The sequence below is a fragment of the Larimichthys crocea genome, chromosome XIX (genome assembly GCF_000972845.2).
Source record: "Larimichthys crocea isolate SSNF chromosome XIX, L_crocea_2.0, whole genome shotgun sequence".
NCBI lineage: Eukaryota > Metazoa > Chordata > Actinopteri > Sciaenidae > Larimichthys > Larimichthys crocea.
Genome location: NC_040029.1, coordinates 12,220,529 through 12,239,167, shown reverse-complemented (window position 1 = coordinate 12,239,167; position 18,639 = coordinate 12,220,529). Strand labels below are relative to the sequence as shown.

The window sequence follows — 18,639 nt, the reverse complement described above, 5'->3', positions numbered from 1 at the left end:
TAATCACTCTTCAGTATCCTGGTAAGCTGTGGGAATCAAAGACAACGAGCCCCTCATCGACATGCCTGGAGATAAACAGTATCTTTTTCTGATCGGGAAACTGGCAACTAGAGAATAGTCAGTCCAAAAAATGTTCTCTTTGTCTGGAAATGTGTGAAAAGATATGCTTTACATAACACTCTGTTATCGCTCAAATGAAATTCACATGCAACAAAATGTAATTTGCGAATATCAACAAGTCTCCTCCAAGGCAAAGAAATAAGAGAGCCAAGACTGAGCTCTGCCACCAAAGCAACACTTTCTGGAGCTGTTCCACTGCCAATGAATGAGCTGGCACTCGCTGTATCCAAGGTGATTTTCTAGGATCTCTGCACATTTCTACTTCACAACTACAAACTACAAAGAACTAAAGCTCATTTGATAACTCCGACAAATACTCACTGTTTACAGAATAAGTCCCCCATTTGTTTCAATGGATCAGCTCCAGACAGGGTAGCAACATGGATTAAGAGAATGGTTCACCATTTCATTCGATGTTAGATGGCTATCAATATCACAGCAAGCTCTCTAATTGACGTTATATCTCATTTGTTTAACACACACAAATATGAAAATGACTATCGCAGTTTTTCTGAGGAGCTGGAACAATTTCTCGATGAGCAACAGAGCATCCATCTGTTCAGCAGCATCTCTGAGTCATCTTTACAGGTACTGTGGACTCCAGCATACAGTCACTGCGCCCAGCTGTTGTCTGTCAAGAAATAGTTCCAAGTATGAAAGGTCATGTAATGTCAAGTTTAGACCTTGAAAGTTTAAACTTAAAGGCTGGATACCAAAAATCCCAATTTAAACGTCCATTTAACGGATTAACAGAGTTTCCTGATGGACAGTGAAGTAAACTGCTGCCGACTGTAGCTGCTGTTAGCTCATGTTAGCTCAGTTTGCCAGCCAGGTTGCAACGCAAGTGGCTCGTTGGTCTAGGGGTATGATTCTCGCTTTGGGTGCGAGAGGTCCCGGGTTCAAGTCCCGGATGAGCCCTTAATTTGAGACAGCTTTGCATTTGGAAAATTCATGCTTCCCAGAGAACGTATCTCCACCTCAACTCTCTGTGATTTACAGAGTTTATGACGGACAGTGAAGTAAACTGAACTGCTGCCTACTTTCAGGCAGTTTAAGCATTTGGGAGCGCTAAATCACAAAAATACTTTATTATTAAATATTACTAATATTTGAAATAAATAAACCAGAATACTGATCAACTGTTTAATAGTGAATGCTGCAAGATGGGGGCTTTAGAATAAGGGATTTGGGATTTGTCATGCGATCATTTTTGTCATGATTTGGTGCTATATAAATAAAATTGAATTGAATCTCACTCTAAGAAACCAAAAATCAACATATTGACCAAAAAAGTTGACTTATTCCAAGCTGACTACTTTAAGTAATAATCTGATTTCTGATTTATGGTGGAGTATCCCTTCAAAAAACATCTATTTTCCTTCAATTCCCCAGTGGACCCTTTTGACTTTTAAAGGGGTTCCTCTTATTTTCTTGCTGTAAACACAATGCATAGCGCTGCCTTGAGGCCTTGTTAGTCACACCCAATTAGGCACACATTATTTCCAGCTTTCCACAGGTACCATGGACTCCAGCATACAGTCACGACGCCCAGCTGTTGTCTGTCAAGAAATAGTTCCAAGTATGAAAGGTCATGTAATGTCAAGTTTAGACCTTGAAAGTTTAAACTTAAAGGCTGGATACCAAAAATCCCAATTTAAACGTCCATTTAACGGATTTACAGAGTTTCCTGATGGACAGTGAAGTAAACTGCTGCCGACTGTAGCTGCTGTTAGCTCATGTTAGCTCAGTTTGCCAGCCAGGTTGCAACGCAAGTGGCTTGTTGGTCTAGGGGTATGATTCTCGCTTTGGGTGCGAGAGGTCCCGGGTTCAAATCCCGGACGAGCCCTTAATTTGAGACAGCTTTGCATTTGGAAAATTCATGCTTCCCAGAGAACGTATCTCCACCTCAACTCTCTGTGATTTACAGAGTTTATGACGGACAGTGAAGTAAACTGAACTGCTGCCAACTTTCAGGCAGTTTAAGCATTTGGGAGCGCTAAATCACAAAAATACTTTATTATTAAATATTATTAATATTTGAAATAAGTAAACCAGAATACTGATCAACTGATTAATAGTCAATGCTGCAAGATGGGGGCTTTGGAAGAAGGGATTTGGGATTTGTCATGCGATCATTTTGGTCATGATTTGGCGCTATATAAATAAAATTGAATTGAATCCCTCTATGTCACTCTAAGAAACCAAAAATCAACATATTGACCAAAAAAGTTGACTTATTCCAAGCTGACTACTTTAAGTAATAATCTGATTTATGATTTATGGTGGAGTATCCCTTCGAAAAACATCTACTTTCCTTCAGTTCCCCAGTGGACCCTTTTGACTTTTGAGGGGTTCCTCTTATTTTCTTGCTGTAAACACAATGCATAGCGCTGCCTTGAGGCCTTGTTAGTCACACCCAATTAGGCACACATTATTTCCAGCTTTCCACAGGGTTCAGTTTACACAAATGATTATAGTTTGTGCAAAGCCCAGAGGCTGTGGTGATTTCCAACCACACTATTTCTGCGCCACTTTACAGGATGCCGCTCATATTTAATGTGAAGCAGTGGAGAAGGCCGGTGTTTTCTGTAAATAGCAGGGAGGACGTGGAGGGCTGCGGCGTGTCCCGCATAGATATGAATATTTTATTGGGCTGCTCAGGGGTCACTGCACGTCAGACATGACAGCCACATAAATCAAAAGCCATATCAAGCAGGAAGATGTTCCTGAGGTGCAGCAGACTGTTAATGCGGGGCAACTGTGACCCTTCCTGCTGGCGACAAACAAACACGCAACAGGAATGGAGATAATGGGCCTCATTTATCAACACATTTGTGTGTTGATTTCTGCATAAAATGCATGAACTAAAACACACAACACGTCTCCAACTGGGAGCCGTCATGTGTGACTCCGTGTGGAGCAGGTGAATTCTTTACCGTTAAACTATTGTATGTTGTTTGTGCTCGTGCTCATTCGAAGCGTTTTTACAAGCCGACTCGTGTTTTCAGAGCCGTGATCATCATCTCCATCAGGTAGAGCTCCGAGGACACAATGACGCTGTGTGATGGCAACAACATGAGCCATCATGGAGAGGGAGTGGGTGAGGTGAGGTGGTTGCAATCCACACAGCTGGATTCAAGCTGCAGATTTTCTAAAATCGTATATTAAAAATCAGTCATGTCTGTTTTTTTTTTGTACTTTCTCTTGTTGTGTGGTTAGAGAGAGCAGAAGAAGTCAGAGATGTTCGCCTCAGTGAGACTAGATGATTAATTAAAGTTGCTTCAATGAAGGTAAACATTTTATAAAAGAAACCAATTATGGCCTCAGTAGGAACTTTTGCTTCTGCGGCGTGCTTTGATAATAACTTGGATATCTAATAGTCTAATAGTCTCATTAAAAGATTATAATAAGGTTGTTTTGGGTTCAGCTAATGAATCTTCCTACAGCTTGTTGTAATCTACCGTACTTTATGAAAACATGTGGAAATGAAGAATCCTCAGAGTTAGGTCACTTGTGTCCACTGTACATACTCAAGATCAGTGTTTCTCAAACTTTTCCCCACATGTATCACCTCAGAAAATATCAGGCTGTCAAAGTACCACCATTATGACAGATTAAAATACAGTAACGTAGGCCACCAACTCGCAGGAGAATCCTAAATAGAACCTGTTCAAAAACCAGAAACCCCACCGGACACTTTGTTCATTCAGACTTTGTTTACTTGCTCAGATTTGGCCATTTCCCTGGTGTATGTTCTTCTAAATATGCTTCTACATGTGTAAATATGCTACGTAGTTCATTTGTTTCTCTTTTGTCTGTTTTGTCTGAGTATTTTATTTTGAAAATCCACCGGCTTCTCTACGCTGTTTCTGTTTCTGGCTTTCTGTCAGCTCGAGGTGCTCTGTGTAAATTGACTCGGGCTGCTCACGGCATCCATTCAAAACAGAACAGTTGCGTATTTCACATGGAGACAACTCTTCTGGGACGATCCTGAACCGGACCGGTGGAGTTTAAAATGTGACTATGTGGCAGGCGACAAAATGTTACAGGAAATGCTGAACTTATTTTAAATTCCACCAATGTGATTGATTCATTGGAGGATTTGTGGCATTTTAATGGTTTCAAATGAATCCATCGGTTTGAGAACCATAACAGTCTGTTATTAATAACAGCGGTCTGTTATACAGAAATGACAAACCTTAGAATGTTGTAACTGATCACAATCGAGTATTCAACAATTTTTATTTGATTTATTTGTGTTAAACGTCAGCCAAAGGTCAAAGGCAAACAGTCCCATAGTAGAGAATACTGTTGTACGGTTTTAGAGCACCGCCTCCTCAGCAGAGAGCTCTTAGCTCCAGGATTGGACTTTAAATGACCCGAAGACCGGGCTTCATTTGGTAGAACTGAGAGAACAGTTCAGCTGATTAGAGTTCAGAGCATTTCAGACCTCATTTGTGAGTCCCACAGGGTGAAACCTCAGCTGCTTTTTGCTCCTTCTGATTCTGTATTTCCTGCAGAGCAGCTCCTGATTCTCATTCAAGTGCAACATGGAGGTCAAGTGCACAAGTAAAGAGCGGCAGACTTAACTTTTCTCTCTGTTGACAGAATGACTAACTCTAAGATGCAACTTATGGGTCACTTCATCAAAAATCATATAAACGTTATGACATTCTGATGATTGACAGCAGCCTGTTATTGGAACTGAAGTGTTTATTGATATTCTCTGTCACTGAAAATCAATTGATTAAGATTTGTATTAGCCCAGAATGCAACTGGGCCTGATATAATGATGGACAGGTGGAGACAGGATGTAAAAGAAACATCTCATACAGTCAGAGAGGAGAGTGTGTTTGTTAAAGTACACGTCTTACAGCATTTACATGGACGCACGTCTGTGTTACCATGGTTACCAAGGTCATTAGAACATTGCGTCATTGCTAATTCAATTCAGTGTATCTGACACATGTAATCATGAAAGAACAATTCTAGTGAACTAAATAATAATAATAATAATAATGATAATGTTATGACTCGGATTTTATTTTATTTTTTAGAATATTTTATTTTCAGCTTTTAATTCAACAAGATATAATGAAAACCCAAACACACAACTCCAAACCCCTCCCACCTACCAACAGACTGCGAGAAAGAGAGGAAGAGCCAAAAATAAATATTAAATGAATAATAAAAGGATAACAAAAAATAGTAATAAAGAAATAAAAATAATAAAAAATCCCATCTTCCTATAGAAATTTGGGAGTGAGACTTCCACATGATGTCAATGCACTTCCTGGCAACACACAAGGCCAGTGAGAGAAACCTCCTTTGAGCTTTTCTTAACCGTGCATTAATATTTGTTTTGAGGTTTGAGGATCTAATGGGAGACGCACTCCTAAAAGTTTTGTCATGATGTAAGAAAATTTTTTGTGCATAACCAAGAGCAGTGCAGGAACAAGCCCTCTTCTACACTACGTCTAAAACACAAGCTGGATATCTCAGGTTTATATGTATGCAATTTCTGTGGCGTAAGGTAGGATTGATGGAGAAAGTTATAATAGGTCAGCCTGTATCTGGAGTTAATAGTGTCAGAGACAATTCAGACCAGAGCTCTGTACCCATTGCCACACCCAAGTCAGTCTCCCATGTCTCCCTTGATTTATGTAAACCTGGTTTTGGAGCCTCATCCATCAAGAGAGAATACACTCTTGAGATAAGACAAGGTGCGTTTCCCTCATGAAGCAGTCCTTCCAGATCACTGAGCATGGGTAAAGTCATTTCAGGTCCCAAAACAGATTTAAGAAATGATCTTAACTGTAAATTACAACCAAAAAAACCCAAAAACAGTCCAGATAATGAATCTCTTTCTGGTGCCACACTTCCAGGGTCTTATTATCCACTGACATAGAGTTCATTCTGTTTCAATGGTGATTTGGGTGAAAATAATATTTTTCTGTGCCACGTTTGTCCGTTTTTCTGGAGATAGTTGTAGGTGTAAAGTAAAGTAAAGTCTGCAGGAATAAAGAATATTTTATTTAAGAGCATGCGTTCCAATTGAAACCCAAGGTTCTTTTTCCCTTTCAAAAAGAAAAGAAACAAGTCGCATTTGGACAGCCAAATAATGCTTTTCAAGGTTAGGCAGTCGAAGACCCCCAGTTTATAGTCCCATGTAGGTTTTTCTATTGAGACCCTTGGAGTCTTACCATTCCATATGAATTGTCTGATATGTTTATTATTGAGTGGATAGGACTATATGAGCTTTCTCTCCCAGTTCATAGTACCTTTGTCTTGTTCTCAAAATATTTCTCAGCCCTATAAGTGCATTATGTATTATACTTGAGTTTTTTATTGACTAATATACTGTGTATTTTCTTATCCCTATGTTGTTGAAAGTCTTTTTCCAGCCCAAGAATTTCGTTCTCCAATTCTTCCATTTCTGCTATGTATGATCTTTTTAAGCCCTTTTGTATATGAGATTATTTGTCCTCTTAAATAAGCTTTTAATGTGTCCCATAGTATGAAACTATTAGGGGAGGAGGGACAGTTTATTTCACAAAATAGTTTGATTGATCCTTGACAAATCTACAAAAGTAACTTTTTTTAAGGAGGGTCGGATTCAGACGCCACCTGTATATGTTGGGTATTTTCTCAGGCATTACTATAGATAAAGTGAGTGGAGAATAATCAGAAAGTATCCTTGGCAAATAATCAGACTCTAATGTTCTGTAAGTCACATGTGTTGACAGTAAGAAAGGATTCTAATATGTGAATTATGACGGTTTGAATAATAAAAATAGTCTATGGTTTGGGGATGTATTTGCCTCCAAACATCTGTTAGATTTGAAGTTGTTGATTTTTAAATATGTTAACACCCTTTTCCTTTTAACGGGCCCATTTAGACCATTGACATTAAAACTGACCAATTCCACCACATTCAAAGTTGAAAGATTTGACAGTAACATGCATTGTAGCCTCTCAACAATAAGCCTAAAGAAATTTTCTTTAAGCTTATTGCACTTATAGCACAATTTCCTCTTTAATTTGATACCAACTATGTGGCATTTGTCAAATTTTAAACTGAGTTTGATTAAAAAATCATCAGAAAGAAAAAAACTAACAGCACTAAAACTTTTGTAAACACTTTTGAAGAACAAGCAGCTACACAAGATTAGAAAGGTGTTATCATTTATTTATATTGTATTGATTGCATGATTTATTTGGCCATCGCTACCTTGTCTGCTTAAACCTTGGAAACCCTCTATGACATATTTTCGAGTAGGATATCTTGTAGTAGATCGTTGGGTGGAAGTCCCAAGGTGGCCTTGTCAAATTTTACATTTTAACTGAGGCCTCTTTTGGCCAGGTAGAGCACCACGTTCAGTGTTCAGCTGAATGAACCACTCTTTACAGTCTTGTCTGGTACTGTTTCTGCACAGTGATGTTCCCTGTCATGATGCTCTTCCAGATAGCTGGAATTTCCTCAAGCGTCTGAGGTGAAACAGCCTCAGCCTTTCTTTTCTCATCACAGTGACGTGGACACCAAGATACTTGAAGACACCCATTGATATTAGGGGGTAATAGATCCTCTCGGTCTTGCCGACATTAAAGGGGAGGTTGTTGTCTTACTACCAGTGGATCAGGATTCATTTAATTCAAACCTGTCAGCTGAACCTCAAAGCCTACCAGTATGGATACTAAAAAACAACAGGCTTAGGCAACAGAGGCACTTTGGTACAGCTCATGGTTGCTGCCAGAACCCAAACAGAACCATTCAAAAGTTCAATGATGGATTTAGTCTCTCTGAGTGGATGGTGAATTGTAAAATCTTGTCTGAAAACACAGATTTTATTCATATGTTCAGTATCAATATTTATCTTTCCCTCAAAACATATTTGCTACTTAAAATTTGAACACAGAGTCACAGAGAGGCAGACTGAGTTTGTTTATTGGTATTTTAATGTGAAAAAAAAAATCGAATCTGAAGCGTGAATATTGCAGCTTTGACGCAGGGCATCACAAAAATAAATTTAAAAAAAGAGACAAGTCATGTTGTTGGGAGACGCAGAAGCAAAAGCACTCATATTTTTTCCTTTTAACTGCTCAACGGTGGAACAACAAACCTGTCAAGGCTCAGCTTCAAAGCGCCTTCAGTAAACGCGAAGAGCCTTTGTACCAACTGTACTCCTCCAAAAAGGATCTCTGCAGCTCGACTTGAAGATGGAAACTCCTCGGTCTGTTTGTTTAGTGCTTGAACAGAATCACAGTGTGATTTAGCTCAAGTCGACTGGATCTCATGGATTCACGAAGTCTAATTACTAGGGCTGTCAATCGATTAAAAGAAATTTACTAATTAATCGCAAAAATTTCTGTAATTAATCGCGATTAATCTATCAATAAATGTATCAATTAAATTAAATGCATTTTTCTGAGACTGAAGCTTATAATGAATATTTATTTATGTAAAATTATCAAATTAATGTAGAATAAACACAGAGAAAGTAGATTTAAATTCATTAATTTTATTGGCTTAAGGTGCACATATAGTGCAAATAGAGAAAAGCCAGAATGAGGAAATATACTGACGAGTGCGACTGGGTGTTTTGCTTTGAGGTGATATGTTAAAGTCGTGTTACTTCTGTGGAATTTAAATTCGGCTTTGCAAACTGTGCAAATTGCCTTGTTTTTGTCCAACGAGCCGTCGGGCAACTTTTTAAAATGAAATGTTCCCCCTAAAAGTCCGTCCTTATCCATCTTTCCACCATAGACTCTCCTTTAGTTAGGATAGATCATAGACATATATACATAGACTCTCCTTTAGTTAGGATAGATCATAGACATATACATAGACGCCGCATTGAGCAAGTTGGTCCGTTGCTGCGATACGTTACCGCTTCCGCCATATTGGATGTGGCAGATCTGCTCGTAAACTAAAACAAGCAGGGCCGGTTTTAGCTATGGGCAATGTGGGCGACCGCCCAGGGCGAAGTCTCCGTGAGGGCTTTAAGTTAATGCCTCTTATACACCCATTCACACACACACACTAATATATCTGGGAAACAAAGCTCTACTTTGCCACATTCAAAATGGCGGCAGCCACCGGAAGTAAACAAAACCGCGGTAATTGCGTTTTTTTTTTTAACGCGTTAATTTTGACAGCACTACTAGTTACGTACAGTCCGATAACGACAGGTGAGAGGGCTGCTGCTGCAGCAACAAAGACATTGAAGCTCATGACTAAGAACGATCTGCTGCAGTAATAGATACATATGTGCACTTTAGTGTCTCTGAGTCTCGCAGCATATTTGAGATAAGAGGGACTTTATTGCCGTCCACCTGTACACGGTGTAGCTCAGCACATAGAGGTGGGGAAATTGAGTTTGTCCCGGTCCCCGGTGTAAACGTAAAGAATGAATGATGCAACGTTCAGACTCATCCGATGCTAAAGCAAGAGACAAAAACGAGATAAGAACGAGGCACAGACATGTAATGCAATATGCGGGACAACTACACAAGAATACAAAAATAGAAAATATATAAATATAAGTGAGTGTTAAAAGTGTAACGTGAAGTAGTGCAGAAGCAGCAATAAAAGCAGTTTGTGGCTCCCTGAGGATATTTATGGATGCTGCACGAAGAGTAGACCAAAGTGAGGAGGGGGGTATAGAGTGAACAGTGCAGGTGTGTGTGTGTGTGTGATGGGGCTTGGTGGAGGAGGGGGGGGTCTGACATCTTTAACTGCATACTTTATATTCTCGAGGCAGAAATGTTTCAATCAAGTCTCAATAATGAAAGAATGAAATGAAAGAATAGGAAGCTGGAGCCATCTCTGTGTGAGTTAGAAGAAAATGTCAGGATTTATAATAAATATTTGTTTGCAATGGTTACACATTTATATTTAGTAGAAACTGTATATTTATTTCCTTCATTAAGGATTCTCATATAGCGTCATACTTTTGCTGCCATGGTGTTGCCCTGAATGCAACATGGAGGGAGTGGCAGGTTCTGAAATGAGAATAAAGGGTGAAGACTGGCAGACTGATGACAGTGTAAAACACAAAGTTTATGAATGAACAGTCAGGTTACACATGCTGTAAAGTCATGGTTAAGACGTGTACAGTGGTCCCTCGTTTATCGCGGGGGATACGTTCTAAAAATAACCCGCAATAAACGAAATCCGCGAAGTAAGTTTTACGATTATTATCCATGTTTTAAGGCCGTAAAACCCCTAACCACACACTTTTATACACCCTTTTACACGCATTTTGTACAGTACTCCCTTAATTAATCAGGATGCAGAACACATGTACGGTTCTCACTTAGCCAATCAGGACGCAGAACACATGTGCGGTTCTCACTTAGCCAATCAGGATGCAGAACACAATGCGCGTTCATACTGTACAGTACGCTGTAAAAAAAAAAGCATGCAAAATTACACGAAAGTCCGCGAAATGTGAACCGCGATATAGCGAGGGACGACTGTACCACAATTTAACAAACGCGCAACTTCATGTTTGTTTCACGTGAAACTTCAGAACTGACCACCAGCGAGAAGCTGTTTTTTTCAGCTGTTTTTTTGCACTCCAACCTCCTCCTTATGGCTCAAGTTTTTAGTGTTGATTTAAGAATGTTCATGTTAGTGTTTATCATGGTTACCGTGCAAAGTTTGCCATAAATGTTCTAATTGACTAGCAGTCAAATATGAACAAGTCTCTGTGAATCGGTTAACTTAATTATTAATCAGCCATAATGACATAAACTTTGAGACAGACTTACTGCCACCGGGGTTCTCTCAGCACAAATAGTCGCCCGTTTATCAGTACTTCATTGGTCAGGGCGACACGACACAAATGTCGCACACAATGCAGCTGACCCCAGGCCTCGTCTTTGTCTCGCTGCCGTCTGCTGTGTGTCTGACTCCAGTCTCCTTCTGCACCGACTGCCCCCAAATCCAGCTACTGTGTTTAAAAAAGGGAGAGTGGACAACTGGATAAAGGCATGCGGTTAAGATTGTGGCCCAAAACATACACCACAAGAGGTCTTTTCCAGACTGCAGCCTGCCTTGTCAACAAGGACCAGAGCCCCATCTGACACTGACTTTACCTACCGCCCTTCCTACATGAAGGTTAAAATCAGTATTTGTCCGTCAACACAGCGCAATGGACAAAATATAGGAAACACTTCTCAGCAATTCAGTTTTATTTATATAGCACCAGAGATTAAATTGGGCCGGAGTCCTCCGGAGCTCAGCTTCCACCTCCTCACCTCGGCAGTACAGCCAGCAGGAGCTGAGCTCCCTCTGCTTTGGTGTTTATAATAATCATGAGCGTAGCTACCATTATAGGACTTTTTTAAATCATTAGTTTGGAACTCCTTTCTTTTACCATGTCAAAAATCAGTAGGCTACATCAGTCTGTTCACTCATCTCTGTTTCCAGAGCGCTGTGTCAGAGCTTCATTATTGAATCCGGTCCGCTTGTTTATTGATATAAAACCTGAATCAGTTAAACTCCAGTCCATGTTTTCACTGATACGGCACCTTCTTACTGCGCGTACAAACATGCACGTAGGCGCACACACACGGTGCTGCTGACACCGACAACGGGAAACTGAAGGTGACCAATATCTATATCGCGGTTCACTTTTCGGTGACTCGCTGTTTCGCGGATTTTTTTCAGTGTAATTTTGCATGCTTTTTTTTTACAGTGTACTGTACAGTATGAACGTGCATTGTGTTCTGCGTCCTAAATTGGCTAAGGGAGAACCGCACATGTGTTCTGCGTCCTGATTAATTAAGGGAGTACTGTACAAAATGCGTGTAAAAAGGTGTATAAAAGTGTGTGGTTAGGGGTTTTACGGCCTTAAAACATGTATAATAGTTGTAAAACTTACTTCGCAGATTTCGTTTATTGCGGGTTATTTTTAGAACGTATCCCCGCGATAAACGAGGGACCACTGTACTGTCACAACAAAATGTTCAGGTCATTGTTAACTTACTGAAACTGAATGTCTGTTTTTTCACCTTAATGTTTTTATGACAAAGTCACAGAAACATAAAATGTCAGTTATAAAATCGTTCAGCTAACTGTTAAGAAGCTAATGCTGCGTTAGCAATAGTGAGAAGATGAGGAGGGCGATCAGCTTTCATTTGATTATTACTGTAGACAGGACTGCTCTGTTCACTTCAACTTGTTTTGATTAGAAATATGAAAAAATAGATACTGCTCACTAAATAATTATCACTCCACTAGAAATAATATTTGAATTCAATTGAAAAAAATATATACCACCTTGCATCGTCCATAGATCGGTTGATGGCAGGCGGGAAAGTCAGGAGAGCATCACTTCTTTGAAAATCTGATAACTTAATATCATAACGTTCCTGGGTGAACCATCTTATACTATGCTCACTTTCAAACTGTAAATCAACAATGGATCCATAAATTCAATGTGATTCATTTGTAAAGGCATAGACCACCCAAAAAAATAAATAAATAAAAAATTAAAATTTGCGAATGGTGGCACTACCTGAGTTGTGAAATAAAAAAACATCTCTCCCTACATGCTTCCACGAGAGCTTGTCACAGTATTTCTGCAAATGTGAAATGAGTTTCTGCAGGTTTGTTGACTATTCTCATGGACAGGTAGAGGTAGCCTACTTCAGGACACATGATGAAAGGTGTAAATAGCTCTGTGAATGGAGGCTTAGGCAATCTGTCTTGTTTGATGTTTATAAAACTAGTGGGTCCACCACTAGACATGTGGAACCCAACCAAGCATGTTAAGAAGTGGGTTCTGACCCGGAGGTCAGCAGACCACATAGCATGTAGACAGAGACAGGAAAGGCAAAAGAGAGACCTCAGTCCTATTTGAAAACTTGTGAATTAATTGTAATGACTGGCGACTGCTGATATTTGATATGATGTTGTGACATGTAAAAAAAGTGTAGAATGCAATTGATTTGATGTAGATTTATGGTATGAGATGTAATTAAGTAATGCAAATAATAGTGTAAATTGATGGGATGTGAATAAATATTGTTAATATATGAATTGATGGTGTATGTTGTGAATATGTTTTACAAATTGCAGTGTAGATGGATGGTGAAATGTAGGCTAAATAAGTTACCAATATGTGAATTGATGTGAGATATAAATAAGTAGGTTATAAATTGATAAAATATGTATTAAACCGATGGTGCGAGGTAAATACAAATGTTTTGAGAGATATTGACCACTGTCAAGAATATATTATAAAAGCCAATTTAACCACTGTATAGCACCATGTCATAACAAAAGTTATCTCATGATACTTTTCATACAGAGCAGGTCTAGACCGTACTCTTTATAATATTATTTACAGTTCCACCATGAGCAAGCACCTGACGACAGTGGCGAGGAAAAACTTCCTTTTAACTGGCAGAAACCTCGAGCAGACCCAAGCATCATTGGTAGACATCATCCACCACGACTAGTAGTAGTAGTAGTTTGTTCCACAGAAGAGGAGCCTGATAGCTGAAAGCTCTGGTTCCCAATCTACTTTTGGAAACTATAGGAACCACAAGGAACCCAGCATCCTGAGAGCGCAGTGTTCTAGAGGGGTAGTAAGGTATTATGAGCTCTTTTAGATAAGATGGTGCCTGACCATGAAGAGCTTTGTAAGTAAGGAGAAGAATTTTAAATTCTATTCTAGATTTAATAGGTAGCCAATGCAAGGAAGCCAAAATGGGAGAGATGTGATCTCTGATCTTGGTTCCTGTCAGAACACGTGCAGCAGCATTCTGAATTAGCTGCAAAGTCCTAAGAGACTTATTGGAGCAGCCTGATAACAAAGAGTTACGGTACAATAGTCCAGCCTAGAAGTAACAAATGCGTGGACTAGTTTTTCTGCATCCGCTTGAGAGACGATGCGTCTGATTTTGGCGATGTTACGTAAGTGGAAGAATGCAGTCCTCGATGCACACCTCAATACACCACAAACTGCAGCCTCTAAAAATAAATCGACAAAAACTGAACTCAGTCTAACATGACTGACGTACTGCACAGCTGTTGTATCTGAGTCTTAATATTGTTAATTCCGTTAATTCCAACAATTTTGTTTAAAAGTCCACACAGCTATCAACACACACAATCTCTAATGCCCTTTTCAGCCTCTTTTAGCTCTTTATTTTGGTTTTCAAACTTGACTCTCATCAAACTGATTTTCAGCAGCAGTTTATTAGCTGGTGAATGTTGCGAAGCAGCTAAAGAGCCAGACATTTATCTCCGGGGTTGGTGCAGGACACCCAGGAAAGGATAAAAGGAGAGTGAATATTGGACTTACATTCATCAGCAGGACACAAAGACAACCTGAAATGAATGATCATGCTGCTTTGTGTCTGCTGGATATGGAAATAGGACACTGTTTGCTAGCACGTTCACACTATCAACGTTTTATCAGTGGTGTGTTTACAGCTTGTTCTGTTGCCCCCAAGTGGCCAAAAAAATCAATTACTGCAGCTTTAGATGCATCTCCTGTCATCCAAAACTTTTCAAAATGGAAGTGAACTTTTGTACTTTTTCAAGACACTTTCTGTTTGTTAAATGACTCAATACAATAATCAGAATTTGTCACCCACAGACAAACCTACAGACAGGATACAGAAATTGAGGTCAGCATCAGTCTGACTTCCACCAATAACAAACTTGATTGCTGTTGAAGCTTCACAGTGAAATAAGGAGTTTCTCTCGATTCTTGTGTTCAACAACAGATGAACAAAACAATCCCCCCCAATGCCACCATCAAAACAAAAAATGGACTGTCATAAAAGGAAAGGAAACAATGAAGAAACCAGAAGCATGTGTGACAATCTGATTTTCTCCAGTATTCCCAAACACCAAATGACTCAAGGAACTGATCAAAGATTTTATAAAAAACCCAACTCAAACTCCAACTGGACACTGCAAACCAGATCACAGTGTTCTCTGTCTCGGAACTCGCTCTAACAAATCGGCCTGATGCATCACTGGCAAACTAGAGCATTTTAATCACAGGGAACTGATTAAAGGAACAGAGAGGTACTAAATACAAACCAAATGACCAATGACAAACAGACACAAAGTTCTGTATGTAGTCCAAGTATTGAACAGTATTTGTGTTAGCTTTGGGTACAGCAGTCCATGTGGTGAGCAAAAGAAGTGGAGTGAATCTGCTGAAATACAATCTTAAACGATGATGACGAGCACAGAAATGACTGCAGAGGTGGATCTTGGCTTGGGTATCTGCTGTCAGATTTTTGGATATCGGCTGGCTATACTTGAAGTCCGAAACATTGGTTGTTGTCCCATCAGATGATAGCCGATGGGTTCCAAGACTGACCAATATTCATAGGCCCAGCACAGATGGGTTGTCTGCAGTCTACTTAGTGGTTAGACTGAATAGGTTTAAACTGTCAGTTCATAGTTTGTTATTATATCTTATTATGTTTTATTTGATTTTGATGGACAGGCTGACAGACCAGGTTAGACAGGAATCTCCATGGACTATGATGTTTGCAGATGACATTGTGATCTGTAGTGAGAGCAGGGAACAGGTGGAGGAGAAGCTAGAGAGATGGAGGTTCGCCCTGGAAAGGAGAGGAATGAAGGTTAGCCGCAGCAAGACAGAGTCAAGGGTCAGGGTCAACAGTCCAGAGCAATGGAGAGTGTGAAAAAGAGGTGAAGAAGCGTGTACAGCCAGGTTGGAACGGGTGGAGAAAAGTGTCAGGTGTGATGTGTGATAGAAGTGTTTCAGCGAAAATGAAAGAAAAGGTGTACAAAACTGTGGTGAGACCAGTGATGTTGTTTGGTCTAGAGACAGTGCCACTGAGAAAAAGACAGGAGGCAGAGCTGGAGGTAGCAGAGATGAAGATGCTGAGGTTCTCTTTGGGAGGGACCAAGATGGATAGGATCAGGAATGAGTACATCAGAGGGAGAGCACATGTTAGAGGTTTTGGAGATAAAGTCAGAGAGGCCAGACTGAGATGGTTCGGACATGTCCAGAGGAGATATAGTGAATATATTGGTAGAAGGATGCTGAGTTTTGAACTGCCAGACAGGAGGCCTAGAGGAAGACCAAAGAGGAAGTTTATGGATGCAGTGAAAGAGGACATGAAGGTAGAAGAGGATGCAGAAGACAGGGTTAGATGGAGGCAACTGATTCACTCTGGCAACCCCTGAAGGGAAAAGCCGAAAGGAGAAGAAGAAGAAGAAGTTTTATTTTATTTTATTATGTGGCGGCTGTGGTTCAGGAGGTAGTGTGGGTCGTCCACAGATGATTGGTTGTTCGATCTCCGGCTCCTCCAGTCTGCATGTCGAAGTGTCCTTGGGCAAGATACTGAACCCCAAATTGCTCCCTGAAAGTTGCTTTGGATAAAAGCATCAGCTAAATGTAAATGTAAATGTTTTATGATATGTTATTATGTTATGGAGAGAGACAGGAAAAGACTCAACGAACTGGTCAAAAGGTCCAGGAACCCCACCAGTTTCATATGCTCATTCACCGAACCCTTCTTTAGTAAAAAATAAAATATGATTTTTTACTGGTGCACAAAATGAACCGTACATTAACATCACCTTGTTCAAATAACAAAACCAACACAGTGCATGAACTGACAACTTACCTCAGTGTGACTTCTGCTGTTGCCTTTGAGAGACCAGTTCAGATATGCGTGGCTTCACCTTGGCAAGTGCCAGTCTCATGTCATTTTCACAGCAAAGTCTGTTCCTTTTCTTAGTTTTTATGTCCAGCATCCTCGAAAACGATTGCTCACAAAGATATGTTGTAACAAATGGCATAAAAAATTCCAGGCGGAGGCTCCACCGAACCCCTGAGACTGACTCACCGAACCCCTAGGGTTCGATCGAACCCAGGTTAAGAACCACTGCTCTAGCATGACTTTCTTCTATATATTTCTTACTTGTGATTCATTTTCCTCATCCACCTTGTGTATACGAGATGCTGTGCCAAGTGAATTTGGATATTCGGATATGCTCATCTGAATAACGCTAGCCCAAGACTAACCTTCTATTTCTATTATGAATTCTTCTTCTTTGGCCCATGCCATACGCTTCCAAGATTCATGAAAATCAATCCGAACAGTACTGTGTGTCCATTCTTTTATTTCAGAGGACAGAGCTGTCGTGAACTATGAAGGAGCATTTTGTAAAATGCTTATTTTACAAACTGTACAACATCTCTATCTCGCTCATTATTCTGTGGCTGCAGCAAGTCAAGAGGAGTCGGAGTGCTGTGGGAGTTAAAACCAGCGGTGAGAATAATGATGACCAGCCTTGGTTCCTCACATCCTATTCTCTCTGATTCCATTAGTCACATTCACATGGACTGTGAGCGGCCTGAATCACGAAGGTCAAATCAACCAAAAACCTGTTGACTGTTGGTACAGCATGCAAACAACGCTCACCGGTGTCACAGTCACACACTTTTGTGATAACAATGTCACACTCGAGTCACAGAGCAGTCATTATTCACGAGGTCACCGGAGGTCGCTCGCCGAGAAAAATGTAAACCCGTTGTTTTAAATGTTTGAACAGAGATAAACTCCTTTTTCTGCCGAGGAGAGGCCTGATGAAGAGAACACAACAGAAATATAATCAAAATATGTGTGTGTATTTCATGCCTACTGTATGTGTGGAATGCATAACAACAGCAGAAAAAGATGAATTCCCCCAATGCAGGATTAATAAAGTAGTTTCTTAAGAGAATCCCGGTGTGGATTTTAATGAATAGCAGAGGGGGGATGGCAACCAGAAGTCACACCGCTGGCTTATTCTGTGCACTTACACCATTTCCTATCAAACCTTTCTAACTCAACAAACTATTCGTGTTTCAAAAAATATGAAACTGGAAAGAGAAACTAAGACTTCTACATTTATTCCCTTTATTTATTTATGAATTTAAATCTAATCCATTTGCAGCCCTGTACACTTATTAGGATCAAAATACTAAACTCCTTCACACGAACTCACTCTTCCTGTAATCAACCCTCTAATTGAAAATGGAGATGCCTCCAAATGAGTGCCATAATTACCATGATCATCAGTGAGGGGAAGCCACTTCATAAACACTCCAGTCTCAAGTGCTTACAGCTTTCCTCTGAGTCATTTGGTCCCGCACGGGGCAGGGGTGGTGGTGGAGGGGTTACTCATGATGACCTGTCACTTATATCATGAAAGTGTATACACATTTGCTCAGGTCCGGCAGCTTACTTCTGCTATTTCAAACATTCCTACTAAGATTCCTACTTCCATCAAAGATTACAGGAGGTGAAATGTGTGTGCGTCATAAACATCAGGTTGATATGACCGCTTGTAAAAATCGAGACAGAACTGAAGAAGTTGAGATGACATTCATAGTCAGCCATTGCTACAATCTGTGTTTTTTCTTGTCAAATTAGTTTTACTGTGATCTTGAGAAGTGGAAAAAAATCTGATTTTTATATAATCTCAAAGTAGATTATTATACTATATTTTATATATTTTAAATA

The 18,639-nt window shown here is 39.9% G+C and overlaps 2 non-coding genes across 2 annotated transcripts; both read left to right on the top strand.

Annotated features, from left to right (window-relative positions):
* The first annotated feature begins 966 nt into the window (after positions 1-966).
* On the top strand, positions 967-1,038 carry trnap-ugg (transfer RNA proline (anticodon UGG)). The gene has a single exon. It is a non-coding gene; the product is annotated as a tRNA-Pro (tRNA).
* An 856-nt stretch (positions 1,039-1,894) lies between these two features.
* Positions 1,895-1,966, top strand: trnap-ugg (transfer RNA proline (anticodon UGG)). The gene has a single exon. It is a non-coding gene; the product is annotated as a tRNA-Pro (tRNA).
* Positions 1,967-18,639: the final 16,673 nt, after the last annotated feature.